This window comes from Argiope bruennichi, chromosome X2 (genome assembly GCF_947563725.1).
Source record: "Argiope bruennichi chromosome X2, qqArgBrue1.1, whole genome shotgun sequence".
Lineage (NCBI taxonomy): Eukaryota > Metazoa > Arthropoda > Arachnida > Araneae > Araneidae > Argiope > Argiope bruennichi.
The window spans coordinates 82,972,122-82,987,169 of NC_079163.1; the positions used below are offsets into that span (position 1 = coordinate 82,972,122).

The following is a 15,048-nucleotide window of genomic DNA, read 5'->3' on the forward strand; positions in this document are numbered from 1 at the left end:
TGTTTATGGCATTATCTATAAAAATTCTGAAATTATAATTTTGTAACATTCTTTTCGCGTTTTTCTTTAAGTGCACATTTCGTAGTTGAAAAAGTAATTTTCTATTTTTCAAAATAAATATTCTTGCCGAAAATGAAGAAATACAGCAGTTTTTACTTTTTAAATTGGTTTAATAAACAATCATTATATTTAATAAAACGGTTTCTAGAATTACTTTAGCAGTTCTTACGAATGACAATAATAATTAAAATGATTTAATTTTTAAATTACTTCATTTAATATTTCTATTCATAAGAACTGTTCTTATTGCAACAACTAAAGCTCTGGTTAGTTCTTATCTGGTAAAACACTGCGCAATCACTTTCAATAGAGCGCTCCTACGTCTATCATTAAATGAAATAAGCATAATACAACAATTAATTTAACAAAAAACATGCCTTAAAGTAGGCAAATGTTTTTCGTATTCTTAGTGACTTAAAAGTTCAATCAATTATTTGATACGTAATAATGCCAAGTCAGGCGATTATTGGACGGCCCTTTTTCTCTCGATTCCAATATAAAATTAAGTATTAAATTTAGTTTAAAATACCTGTTGAGAGATTTCATGTTCTTTTTATATTTGCTTTCATTTTTAGCACGCTTTTCACTTATTCACGGGAATGTATACTTCATTTTTAAAGAAATCACTGAAACGATATTACGACAAAGAGATCTTCTGACTTAATGGATCAAACAAAAACTATTTAAAATTTCTACATTGTTCCAATGTATCCAATAAAGAAGAACCACCCAAGTCAATGGATTCTTTGTTGCTGTAGTAGTGGTTAAGAGTTCATACTAAGCATCTATGTTGCATAATTTCAAGCATGGTTATTTAGAATACCGTATAATAATTATAACGTAACACAAAGTTGGAAACAAAAAAACTGTCATTACAGTAGCTGATGCGCAATGAATATATATTACATTAAAGTGACCCTTGCGATGTCTCGTAATTAAGACTTCATTCCGACGTCAAAAATTCATATTCATAATGACATAGCGGAGAACTAACTATCTATCACTCAATTGTTTCTCTCGTAGCAAATACATTGCCGTCTCAAAAAAGTAAAGAATTAATTTCTGATAAAGTCGTTTATATGATGATTAAAATAAATGTAGAAAAGAGGCCGCTGGATGAAAAAGAATTTTCTTCGCGCTAAGGACAATGTAAATCTAATTTCAGGTATAAAATATTGATTAATAAAAAACATTCTTTTTATAGACTAAACTAATTCGACTAAAAATTATATTTCTTTGCTGAAGATCTTTCTTATTGGAAGGAAAAACCGCACTGTAATTTATGAAAAAAACATTTAGTCATCCAGGGTATAGAATGAATTCTTTAAAGAGCCTAAAGTTTGAAACCCCTATTGATTTTTTTTTTTTTTTGAAAATTAGGGATAATTTTAGTAAATTCTATTTTTTGTAACACTAACTTTTAATCCAAAGAAATATTATTTAATACTTATTGAGTTATGGGGTTCATAATTTTTTTATTTTCATAATTCACGTCTCCTTAACTAATATTAAATCATCCGATATTCCGTTTAACTGACGCCAATTTGAAATGAATTGAAAAAGTCTTTAAATAAAAGAAAAAAATAAGCATCCAATACATTTTCTCTGTCTTTAGGTGAACCGTGTGTTAAGTAGAAGTTTATTTTTCTATTTGTAGATCTACAACTATTTTTCTATTTGTAGATCGTTTCTATTTGTAGACCAAGGTCGTTTAGACGCATGATACCCAAATGGACGAAAAGTTATCGCTTCTGAAGACTAAAAGTCTATTAAAGCGCTGTGGTAGTGAAATTGGAATTAATTTTTCAAGAATGAATTTATTAAGCTTTTAAACAACGGTTACACTTTCGACTTTAAAACAGTCAAATAAAGTAAGTAATGTTACAATGACTCAAAAAAGATTGTCTAAATTATATTGATGCAAACTTATATTGCTAGTGGAGAAAGCCTTAACCACGGACAAAATACTTCTCATTAGATGGCATCATACAGAATTAGAAAACATTAATTTATAGATGGCTGCAAATAATTATCACAATATTTTCAAAAGAAAAAAAAAACTACCCATTTTATTTTATAGATTCAATTTAATGTTATTTTACTTATATAAAGAAAAGTCAAAATGGCTATGTTGTTTTATATGTTTATTTATCTTAAAATATTGGATTTCGTGCAAGATATTAATTTTAATAAATGATGCAAAGTATTTACATAAAAATAAGATCTTTATTTCCCCCCTAATTATTCAATATTGGCAATCGTCAGTATTGAATATTATATCGGACAACCGAGCTTTCTATAACAGACAAATTTTCCCCTTCTCCCTTTTCCTTCTACTGGTGGCATTTTTCGAATCACATAAAAGCTGATTACTCTATCAAGTATAAAAACAAGTGTCATATAAAATATTGAATCAGTGTTTATAGAAACTAGCATTTTCATCGTTGATAAAAATACCTGAAATGTAATCGCAATTATCAATGAATATAATATTAATAAATGATATTTTAAACAATTTTAAATAGAAAAGTAGACAAATTAGTTTTCCAACACGTGAAATCTCAGAGATCAAGGAATGTAACCATTTTGCCTGCATTAACAACCATATCCAATAAATAATTACAACCAACTATTCGTGACATCCTTAATAAAACTTCAAAATATGATACAATGTTGAAAGAGAGATAAAACAATCCTTGGCAAAGGTATCCTTTCTTATAAGAAAATGAAGGTGAACGATTAGATATTTCGATCGGCATAAATTACCAATCGTTTAGGAACGATTAACAAATAACTTTTGATGACAGGCCGATGACAAAATCATTAGTGGCATTTCAGGGGCTAAATATTTCCGCAGGGTAAGAAGCAATTGGGGCGAGTGATAAGGGACTTTCGATTTGCCATTATGAAACAAGTCCGGGTACAAAATGTGTGTGTATTAGAATCGAATTATTTCAAGAATTAAATCCTCAGAAGCAAGGAGCTAATTGAGCAGCCACACACTACGAGCGAAAAACGATTTCACATTAAAAAACACGTTAATGCTCTTGCCTATAAGTAAAAAAAAAGATGGTTGAAAAAACTCAAATGTTATTGATTGGGAGAGGGGAAAATTAGCTGGGAAAAAATTCATTTACAATAATTTCGCGACTGGTCAATCAACCGCATGACACTTTAATTACTTTCAGAAACTTTGTTTTTAAATAATCTTCTTTCACAGAGAAAAAGGCCAATGGATATTCAACGTATTGTTGGGAGAAGACTGCTATTAAAAGGCAATGCTCTTTCCTCTCCCTCTCCCCCTTAAATCTTAATAAATCTGCTGCATTGTGGACAATTATTATTTACCTTTTTTTTTAAACCATTATACCCTTTTATTTTATTTCACGTATGGTTAAAAAACTATAATAAATTAAAAAAATTAATGCTATTTATTGCCGAAATAAAGCAGGAATGCCAGTAAAGCATATATTTACAGTTTACAGTCTATGAAACTCAAACATATGAATAGGAAAATGTGAAAAAATAACCGATAAATTAATAAACCCATTCTTTTTTTTTTTTTTTGCACATACATCAGCGATATTCTCATATTTTAAGCAAAAAATAATAATAATAATAATACATATTTTATACATGTAAAATCTGAAGATATTTGTTAAGATTTTGTATTCCGAAGAAGAAAGAAATGAAATCGGGGAAAACTGTGAAATAAATTTCGGAAATAGACTGCGCCCTTATAATCTTTAAAAAAAATCACTTAAAAATTAATTTTATTTTTACAGGAGCAACGAAAAACCAGTCCTAGAAAAAGCATAAAATTACAAATAAAGAATGTGTAAATTCGGTTATTTTAATAAGTATTATCGCTTTTTTATTCGTTTTGTGAAAGAATACACTTCTGGAACTACTTTAATGAAATTTATAAAATTTTATTCGTATTTCTTTCAGTTAAATTAAGTCTTAAGATAAATGAGTTATTTTTTTAGGTCCGAAGTGAAATTATAAAACTCAGAATTTAGGTTCCGATTACGTGTGCCATATAAATGGAACGCCAATTTCATTTTCAAATTCTACAAAAGGCGGAAAATGTTTTATTGTCAGAATTTCCAAGTATATGCTAGATTATATGTAACTTTGAGAGTGATTGTGACGTTACTACAAATAACTTTATTAAGTGAAACTGATTTTTCTCAAGAATAAGGTTTAAAACAAAATAAATGTTTATTTTTTTAAAATCAGCTTCATGGTTTCTATTGCTATCTAAACTAATAATTAAAAATACGTAGCAAAATATTCCTGAATCAAATATGAAAGAGATTTTCAAGAAAATGATGTTTTAAAATGTTATTACGTGGTTACATACATAATGAGTTCCAATAGTTTACTTCAGACTAAGTTCAGCAATACATTCTTACTTGTTAAGTTAAAGATTATTCATACAGAAATAATTTTTGCAAGAGACAAAGAAAGAAGTAAACGTATCTTTAATTCGCAGTAAAACTTTCTTCAATATCTGGATTCATTTGGGATAATTTTAACATCTTCTATAAACCAAAAGATACTTCTTTGACTAACAACTTCGAAACGCGTAAGTAGTAATTTAACTCAAATAAAACAGTAAAAAATTTGACTTTTCACACGAACTTCAGCAATTTTAAAAACTGTATATCCAAGACATCAACAAAAGTTTTTCGTATATGAACTAAAAGAATCTTTCATCATAAGGAAGAAAGAAATTGAAAAAAAAATGAATCAGGCTCATTCATAATGAATGTCATTTCACTTTGGCCCAATGCAAAGTTTGAACAGATCTAGAAGCACACACACACACACACTCGGGCATCTGTTATTCACACAAGTGTTCTTCATGATATGTTAGCACAGATCACGAACACAAGCAATATATAAGGAAACATAAATAGTTGGAACTTTACCGAAAGGTTTTTAATCTTACTGCTTCAATTAGTTTGCGGTATGTATTTAATTGCAGGAGCACCATGGTCTTTTTTTCGCTCAAAAATCCCTTAAATACAAGGGATGGCGGTGAGGTGGGCGAAAGGAGGGAGACGAAATTCTTGACGAGGAAAGGGGGGGATGAAGAAGAATGGCCTCTACCGACATAATTAGAAAATAGTCTTGACAAAAATAAAATTTTTGGTCGGAGGGAAAACTTCAAAAGCTTGACTGAAGCTCCATCTACAATTGAAAACGAAAACGTCGAGTGGTGCGGGGATCAAAGGAGATGGTGCGCTAAAAGAGGGGGACTGCACACTAAGTGGAAAGCAGCACAAATTTTGAGCGACGGCAAAACAAACAAATAAGCTAAGCGAAAGGCTCAAGTGCTTTTGCTGCTGAAAGTGACCTCGAGTGATTATGAAGAGTGTTTTAGCGCGGAACAATTTACTGACATCGGCACTCTTCACTGAAAAAACAAATAAAAATAAAATGAGAGAGAAGAAAAGGCCAAGAGATAGAAAGGGAGAATGCCTCAGGAGAGGCGAATAAGAGAAAAAAAAAAAATTTTTTTCTTTTCGAATTCCTTTTTAATTTCCGAATTATGAGGTACGTTAATTTGTCGAATGCGAAATGTTGCTCAAAGAGCACAAAATATGCAACTCTTTTTCTTTTTTTTTTTTTTTCCTTCTTCAATCCATCCTCTTCCCTTTTTCAAGTGATAACAGAAAGTGACGATATGAAATTTCAGAAATTTTTGTTCAAGAGGAAAGGTATGTCAGGTTGCAACCATCTTTTAAAAGAAAAAGAAAAAAAACTGACGTCGAATGCTTGACATCACAAAGGAAGTGTGCATTCTACTTCATTTAGGAAATCATTGTATCAATATTTTCCCATATTCGGCAGTTCTGCATAGACAAACAAAAAAAAATTATATCGGCGATTTTCAAAAGTATTTGATGATAAATATTTTAATTTCGAACAAATCTGAATATTTGCAGTGTTGATGCTTTTACAAGATTCTCGAGAGTTTTCACGGTGCATTTAGTTATTAAAAATATATCTTCTCGCTTCAGTAACCATTTACGATTACTTGATGCTTACTGGTAGCTTAATCAATATGTATAGAGCTCCGCTTTGCGCAAATAGTAGAAATATATCAGTTAGCAAGTTTGATCATCAAGCATACAAAATAAGCTTAACATAGAATCCTCTTTTTCCTTTCGCCAAATGTAATCAGTAAATCAAATTTAAAAATAAATTTTAGAAAAGCTAAATTTAATTAGTTAAACTCAGTTACTTCAATATTCAGATATTTTCTAATTTAAATAGATTGATAAATTATAAAAAAAGGATATATTAGGTAACAAATGAGACTGGATATAATCGAAATGAAACTATAATTTAAGAGTGTTTTATGTTTATTCATGTTTAAATAAGGCTTGATATGTCGATTTTTGAATATTATTTCATTAATAAAGTCAGACTTAAGCATTTCTCGGTTCAAATGTTGAATACCTGTGCCAAAATCTAAATCATTTCGATTTTTGATTCAAAAAAAAAATAATAATAATAAAATATCGCTTGTTATACGTAAAAATAATCATTAAAAAACAAATAATAAAAATCCCATTCTTCAATCCTTTGCCTAAAATAAAACCATAGGAATTGAGAATAATTAAAAAAGGAGAACAAACACAAGTCAATAATTACCCAAAGCAACTTTTCTGAAAAAAATTGCGTTTTTATAATTTATCAGGATAAGATAATTCTGCATTATCCATATTAAGCATAATTAAGGCTGAATGTCTCGCAAATGATGCTAGTTATAAATTTCAATTTTGAAATTTAAAATTGTAGTGTCAACTTACAGGGACGTTCAAACGATAGTTTCACATATCAACTAGACATCAATTACTGATCATGAGAAATCGATTGGACAATTTTCAGCCCTTTGGCTTCCAATACAAATTCCGTCTCAATATCATATCGCGTGCATGATGTAAGATTTCACAAACCTTAATATTGTCGTAGAATCAGTTCGAGATTACCCCAACATAAAATGAGTCACACAAACACATTAATCAGAAAGATGACCCTTTGTGGTAATAGATATGACAATGAGAAGTAAACAACACGTGTAGGTTTATCGCAACCCATCTAATCTTAATAGACTAAATTTAGAAGGTGTGAGCAATGTGTGAAAGAATTATCTAATTTTACTCACTCACAGTCACTAAGCTGTATCCGTCACTGAACTTTTGAACATTTCCCCATGTTTTTTTATTAAGTTTTTTCCCCCTTTTCTCTTCTAGTCCCAGATTCCAACATCTCATTTATTGTTGTTATTATTTATTTAAATTTTTCCCTTTAATCGCGGAAAAGTTTTGTTTCCACCAAGCGTAATGGCTTCCTTTCGGAACACGTTGACGTTGTTAGAAGCAGCAAAGCATTAATATTCATGGTGGGAAAAAAAAGGCTGCAAAGAATTTAGGGGAAAAAAACTGAAGTATCACAAACCGAGATAGGCCTCAGTTACCGCGGCTGCTTGAAGCTGGAAACAGATCTTAATTTCACGCAGTGAATACTGGGGTCTTCCAATCCGAGTCAGAAGAAAATAGTTTCTTTTTGTTTTTAATTTTTATTTTTTCCTAAATTTTAATTCAAAATTCTGACAGTTACAGTTCTCGACTTCATAAGGACAGTCAGTACCTGAATATTTTACTTCAGAGAAAGAAGGGAAAAAAAAGGGGGCACAGGGTTCTTTCACAAATGCGATACTCAATCATTAAAAGCAGTTTTTTCTTAAAGTTAAAAATGTGGTATTTTAATGACTCAAATATGCAAAAACGGACCGTCTTTCAGTAGGGTAGCATGATATTTGAAAAACAATAAAAAGCGTCATTTAGAGCAAGAAGTTTGAGAAAGATTCAAAGAAAATGTGAATTTCAAATAGTAAAAGAAAAAAAAATAAGGAAGAAATTAATTAAATAAAGTTGAAACCTTCATTTCTTAAATTTTGCTAAGATTTGAGAATAATACAAAAACATTCACTAAGAATATCGACCGAGTTTTAAATAGAGAAGAAACGCAGAATACTGCAATATTTTACATCATAAAGTAATGTTTTCTTATTAAAATTCCATAAAAAAAATTGCAATTCGACTGATTTCAAATACGCCTAAAAAGAAGGGAAAAAAAACATATTTCCACAACTTTCTCTTTTATGTATTTTTTTATGACAAAAATCACTTACAATGTTATCATTAGAATTTCTGCGCGTTCAAGGTTAAAACAAACTTCATCTATAGATTGCAATTACAAACATTATTATTCTTTTAACATTACTCAGTTAATTAACAGTTACTTATTATAAAAAAAAAAACCTTCGTTGATATAAAAATGTTTCATAGAAATTCATCAAACAAATATAGTAAAGATTCCCTGCATTAATTTTTAATTAAATCTTCTTTTACTTATTTTATGTACTTGCGTGTATGTGTTTGAAATCAAAATGTTGAGTGCCAGAGTATTCTTAACACTTTGACACTCGACAACGAATTAACAAGCCAAAGTGAATGATCCCTGTGCCATTATAAATTTATATGGAATAGTCAGTGTTTTAAACCATATATCAAACAAGAAAAATATAATCATGATACTTCCCAAAGAATAAAATTAAAAATTCTTGAAATGAACCTGAAGATAAAAAGAATTCGGAAGAATAACAGGTTAAAGCTTGATCATAAAACATATTTCCTCGATACTTTAGAGAAGCATAGCAATTTTTGAAAATTCACAACTGATATTTGCCATCACATTATGGGTTTTCGTAGCTATATTTATCAATACATCCCTTTTGAAATTGTTTTAGCAGATAAGAGAATGTTAATTTTAAAATAAGAGGCCAGATTTATTTCTCCTTTCTTAATGCTTACGAGAAGAAGAAGATTCGTTTTTAAAATCATTATTTTGAATTGAGCAGCTCATAACTGTCACTGCATGCCAAACAAAAGTTTGAACTTAAATCATCTCAATAACTTTCAAAAGTATAACGTCCATATATTCTAAAACTTTATTTTCCATACTTCAGGTGGGAGGTCAAATACCTAATTCCAAGATCACTGCATCTAAATGAAGACATTCTAAGAGCGAAGAAATAATTTAGACGAATTTTTAGAGACAAAGGTCACATTTGCAATCTAATTCGCCCTAGAAATTAAACAGGAAGACCTCAGTTCTTAGGTGCAATACTTTTTCGTACTCTATTTACACAAAGCGCACTCGTGAATAGAGCGAAACGAAAAAGCAAAAGAAAAAAGGTCTTAAACAGTTGATCTCCTTGAGACTCCACTCGTATTCAGATGAAGTAAGTGCTTGCAATGATGGCATGTACACCATTTGCGTTAAACGCTTTCCGTTAGTCCTAATTTCTCTATTTCTGATTGGCAACATCAGGGAGGAAGGAACAAAGCTACTACAAAGCGGGTCAGTACCAGAGATTAACATTCATTATACAGCGTGCCGAGCACTTCGTAATTTGGGGAGTCCCATCAACGAAGTACAAAGAGACAAAAAGCAATTGGAAGGCAAAATTATGCAAGCAAATGAATCGCAGTGATGCCTTCGTTCGAGAATTACGATTTTAGAAGAGGATTAAAGGAAGAAAAGACAATGTTGATGGCGCCCGATTGGAGACGAGTCTTCTGAAGACAAAGAGGTTGGACAAAAAATCGCAACGAAAATTACAAAGCCGATTAAATAAATTATAGAGATTGCGTGTGCCTGTCTGACACTTTAATGAGCATCTCCAAGCCTCAGGATAAAGTTATCGGTATGTATTAAGAAACAGAAGAAAAGCATTTAGTTTCGTTCCATCACGACCAAGCAGAAATGCAGTCAGCATGGTATTTAGCTTTTACTAACGCTAACTGGATTTCAGATGAAAGAAACACGAAAGAAATTACATGGTTATAGATTTAAAACGCGCCGTATAGATGTTTTTGAGAAAATTGTGGGCGTTAAGCGAATTATGGAGTAGAAATGGGGAAAAACAAAATTTAATTGAAAGTTCGTGAGGAGGTGGAGGGATTTCCAAAATCATACATCTTAAAAGGATTTGCATTTCAGGAGCTTAATCAAGAATTAAAATATCTGTCACATTGATTTTGACAGCATACTGCAAAAAGGCATAAATCTGATTTGATTTATTTATCAAAACCCCAAATTAAGAATTGAATTTTTTATTCAGTACTTGAGAAACGAGCAAAGAGTTTCTATAAACATTTCAAATTGGATATTTAAAATTGCACTCATGAGACATTGAAAAAGCAGCGTTTATCATAAAAAAGAAAGTACCATTTGAAAAAACTAAAATTAATTAAATAGAGCTGAACACATTGAAGTAAAAGGATAAAATAAAAAGAGTAATAATCTCTTTACGAATTTAAAGGAAGTAATGATCTTATTGTATTTATTGGAGATATCCATTTTCTTACATAAATTTTCAAATAAACAAAGAATTTTAAAAAAAATCGAAATTTTTTTCAGCAATAAAGAAGCGATCATTGTTTTGATTAGGAAAAGTCATATTTTTCGGAAATCAGAGTAATTTCTTCTCATGAAGCGACACGAAATAATTTTAAGAGAAAGAGACTATTCCAAAGATATTTGTGTGAAGTGACGCCATCCAAGATTCTTGACTTTTTATATCCTTTACAGAATCGGTAACCCGAATTTCCGATGTGGGTACATTTTAATTCCGTTTTCATTGTGTAGAATAATCGATTGTTAAGTATAATGAACAAATAATCGATTTCTGAACTTGATACTTTTAATTGCTGTTGTCTTAAAAAATATATGGATTTTATAATAGACCTCTGTTTAGTGGAAAATGTATATACTCCTTGATAATATTTTCTTTCATGGTCTTAAATCCTTTTTGAAAATCATTACTTTCTTTGAGAGAGTTGTTTCCATTTCGGAATAATATAAAATTCGGCAAAGTTTATTCTAATTAGGCAATCGTAATAAACATGTCATATTTCCGATAGTAATAATAACCTTTTTCCTAATGTAAAAATATATTTAGAGGAAACAAGCTCCATTTAATGACATATGTAAACAGAACTCAAGACAAAAAAAAATTTCAACGAATATTCATTTTAAAATCATGCGCATGCTTGGTTCAGTGTCTTTCTATTTTCAAAAATCCGCAGTATTGATTTATATTTATATTTTTCAAAAGCCTAACAGGAAAATATAATACATTTGGGATTATAATATAAAATAATACAACTTACCTGAGAACGTATACAAGTCAGGAGACGTTTGTTGGCTGTGGAAGCATTTTTCGAATAAAAGAATTCTGTAAGAAAAAACAAACATAAATTATCCTAATAATTCTGTATTAATGTTAATTATTCAAGAAAACAGTCTAACATACAAAACATCTCTAACATAAAAAGAATAATGGTGATAAAAAGTTTCAAAAAGCTTATCAGTTTAATTTTCTGTTTATATATACTATAAAATGCTATGTTTATGTGAAAATCTAAAAAAGTAGTAATAGTAAAACTAATAGTATTTTACTTACATTTTGCTTATTTATATTTTTTAAAAAATAAGTAAAATACAAATTAGGATGCTTTTAAGATTTCTTGACATTAAAAAAAAATCCAATAGACGATTATAAAAAAAAAAATCCGGAAACAAAAATAACTTATTTATATTACATAATACTCAAAAGCTTGAATTTATTTCGTTTATTTTCAAAAATTTCAACTTTCCATTCTTTTGCAGAAATGCAAAAAGTTTTTTAAACACATATTTCAGAAATTAGTTTTTAAATTAAAGCTACATTAGTATAAGTAATCCATCTGAAAAATTATATTTAAACTAGAAAAAACATTTATGCATGATTTTAATTACTAAATTAACTAGTTAATGGAAAAAAAATGTAATTGAATTTATTTATCATGCTTCGAAATTTTCATCTAATTTATTTTTTGAAAAATACGTGAGATTAAAAAATAAATGACAAAACATTCTGATAAAGCATTTTTGTCGTTTAAAAAAAAATTAGAAAAACATTAAAAAAATGTAACATTTTAAACAAAGGAAACATACAAACACATTTTTTCTTCTTATCTTAATTTTTGACGCCTATGTATTTGTACTTTTAAATATTATCTTATTTATATAAAGATATAAGCAAAAAAAAAAAAAAAAGATAGAAAACTTCCTTTATTCAAACTTTTTTTAAGAAAACGGAACAAAAAAGCAGAGTTGAACAACCATAAAAAAACATAACACTCAAATAAACACATGCCTGTAAACAATAGGAAAAAAACAACATATATTTATTAAAAGAAATACCATCTGATTCGGTATACTTTTCAATCCGTTTTTATTATTGAACCAGACGATCAAAACTAATAGACTTCGATACCTAATACCATTTTATAGAGTACACATCAATGGCCAAATTAAAAAAAAAGGGGGGTGGAAAACCGGATTTCATATTTTTACAGAACACTAAGAAAATTTTTGGTAAATAAAAAAAAAGGGGGGGGGGAGGAGGAATTGGAAAATGCAGAGAAAACATTTTATTATTATTAGTGGTTGGAGTTTCTTTTCAAAAAAGCCGTGCGCAATGAAGCTGGGAAGACAATCACACGCGCCAAATTAGCATTTAGTCAATTTGTATCCATTGAGAGAAACAAGCCGGGTGGGTTGCGTCTCAGCTGGACAAGGGAAAGATTAATAAGCCTCGGAATTTGCACGATTTGATTATCTCGGCTTGAAAAACTTTGGCAAGCCGAAACAAAAATTATTTTCGCCGCTAGTGAAATGACTTAACAAATTTAATTAAAAAGGATCAAATGGAATAATAACTAAGGGGAAAAAATCGCAAACGCTGCTGAATTGTTAAGCGATACCGACGGGAGAAAAATAGAAAGAACTGCTGGGAAATGGAATTTCGTGATTTCCTATCATCTTGAAAAAGAAAGAAAGACAGGGGAGGCATGGAAAATAATAATAATAATAAACAGTAATGCTAAGTATCCTCCTATTCCAAAGAAAAAGCAACAGAATGCGCCCCGTCTATAATAAATAATCAAATCGCTTCTACAGATGGAAAGCTTTTACAAAAGACCAATCGTTTATTATTCGACACATTATTCAATAAATGGCTGTAATTGTTTTCATATCTTTTAGATTGTAGCATATCAGGTATTTTATACGAAACACTGCCTCAGTCTATTTAATAAAACAGGCTTTCATAATGAGTATAAAAAAATAAAACATGCGAATGCCGAAGCAGTTTTTGAAAACAATGGGTGTAAATAAAATGCGACAGCGCATACGGTAACAAAAATCTTGTTTTGTAAACCGACAACGATGGGTAAACAGTTCTTGCGACTGTAGACACGTTTTCATACAAAACTCTTTTTCAAAAAATTTTTCAAACAATGTTAATATACTTTGGAAAAGGGGAAGGTGAGAAAAGCTGGGCTTTTATGCATCTTTATGCCCTACAGGCCAGCGTTTCTTATTTTTCCGATAATTAATTTACATAATATAAAACCTAACAATCTTTAGAACAATGGAGGGGGAAAAAATTCAAATGGAAAGCGAGACATTAAATTTGAAGTATAAAAAGTGGCGCGCAGTATTTAACGAAGCAAAATAGGATAGGATCTTTTAGTATTTTAACTGAAAAGGTCTAGACTGTTTATGGTTCTGCCGATGAACAACAGTGTGGTTTAGAACGACATATCTGACAGTTCAGAAATACGACAATGTCCCAATTTTTATACAAAAAGCACTTAGATTTTCTAAATAGTAATTTTATTAAGAACCGAAACAAAAAGTCTGATAACAGAAACGTTTCTTATAAACAACGCTACAAAGGAGGTTTTTTTTTTTTTTTTGTCCTTTATTATTCTTTCCCTGATAGTTGTTTTTGAGCTCAGTTTTCCATTTTCTGTTTATTTTCGAACTTAATTTTTCTCCATTTGCATATATATAAAGAGACAGAAGGTATAGAAACAAAAGATTAAAAGATAAATAAGGGGATACATATTAATTTATAGTATAATCTGAACTCTTGAATTCATTAATTTACAAATATATTAAAACTTTATACATATAATAATACAAAAAGAGCAAGTGAAAAAACGGCAATTTTAAGAAAACTTTTTTGGGGAAAATAATAGAAAGTTACGAGAATCTAACTATATATTTGCCCACATTAGCTTATTTTTTTCTGAAAACTACTAAAATGCAAGAAAAATTAAATCAAAAATTTTTAAAAAAAATTCTTTTATAAAGATACATATAAAATAAAAAAAATATTATGTATTTATTAAAGAGCTGAAGAAATATTTCTTAAATCAAGAAATGAGAGTCATGGCATTTTTCATTTATTAATAATTTGAAATATAAAGAACAATTAATTCACATTAAAAGTGTTTGGAATTTAATTGAAAGTGCAGCTCTTCAGAAATGACAATTTTACTAAATTCTCATTATTTTATTAATCTGGATTTCACTATGTTGATGTTTATTTTACATATGATAAATATACATTTGCTTTATATTTCAGTAGAAATGACATAAAGCTCTTTTAATCTTATCGACACAAAATAAACAATGTAATTACAGTAAAAGGGCTGGTCAATGATTCAAACATGTCAGTAATCAGAAATGAACATCTAATAAAACAATAAATAGTTACTTAATTGGCTAATTAATTTTATTTTTAATTCTAAATCTCATTTAATTTTCGGTGGCTTTCTATGCGTTATAATCAAGCTTATTTTTCATTTAAACATCAATTAATATGAAACATGGATCATTTGAGTTTTTATAAGACGCTTTAAACAATTCAAAGTAAAAACTAATTCCACTTTTTAATTGTTAATTTAATTTAAAATTTTTAGTTATTGCTATATAAAATGTAACCTTAAAATCATTGTATTTCATTTTTTTTACATTGATTTATATAGATTTATACAAAAGTGTCTG

At 29.2% G+C, this 15,048-nt stretch overlaps 1 protein-coding gene across 1 annotated transcript in view; it reads right to left on the reverse strand.

Annotated features, from left to right (window-relative positions):
• LOC129960044 (zinc finger protein rotund-like) overlaps positions 1 to 15,048 on the reverse strand; it is a 590,565-nt gene that overhangs the window by 488,964 nt on the left and 86,553 nt on the right. The window contains exon 2 of the mRNA XM_056073061.1: positions 11,319 to 11,383. The gene's annotated coding sequence lies outside the window, so the exon portion shown is untranslated. The remainder of the gene's footprint in view (positions 1 to 11,318; positions 11,384 to 15,048) is intronic.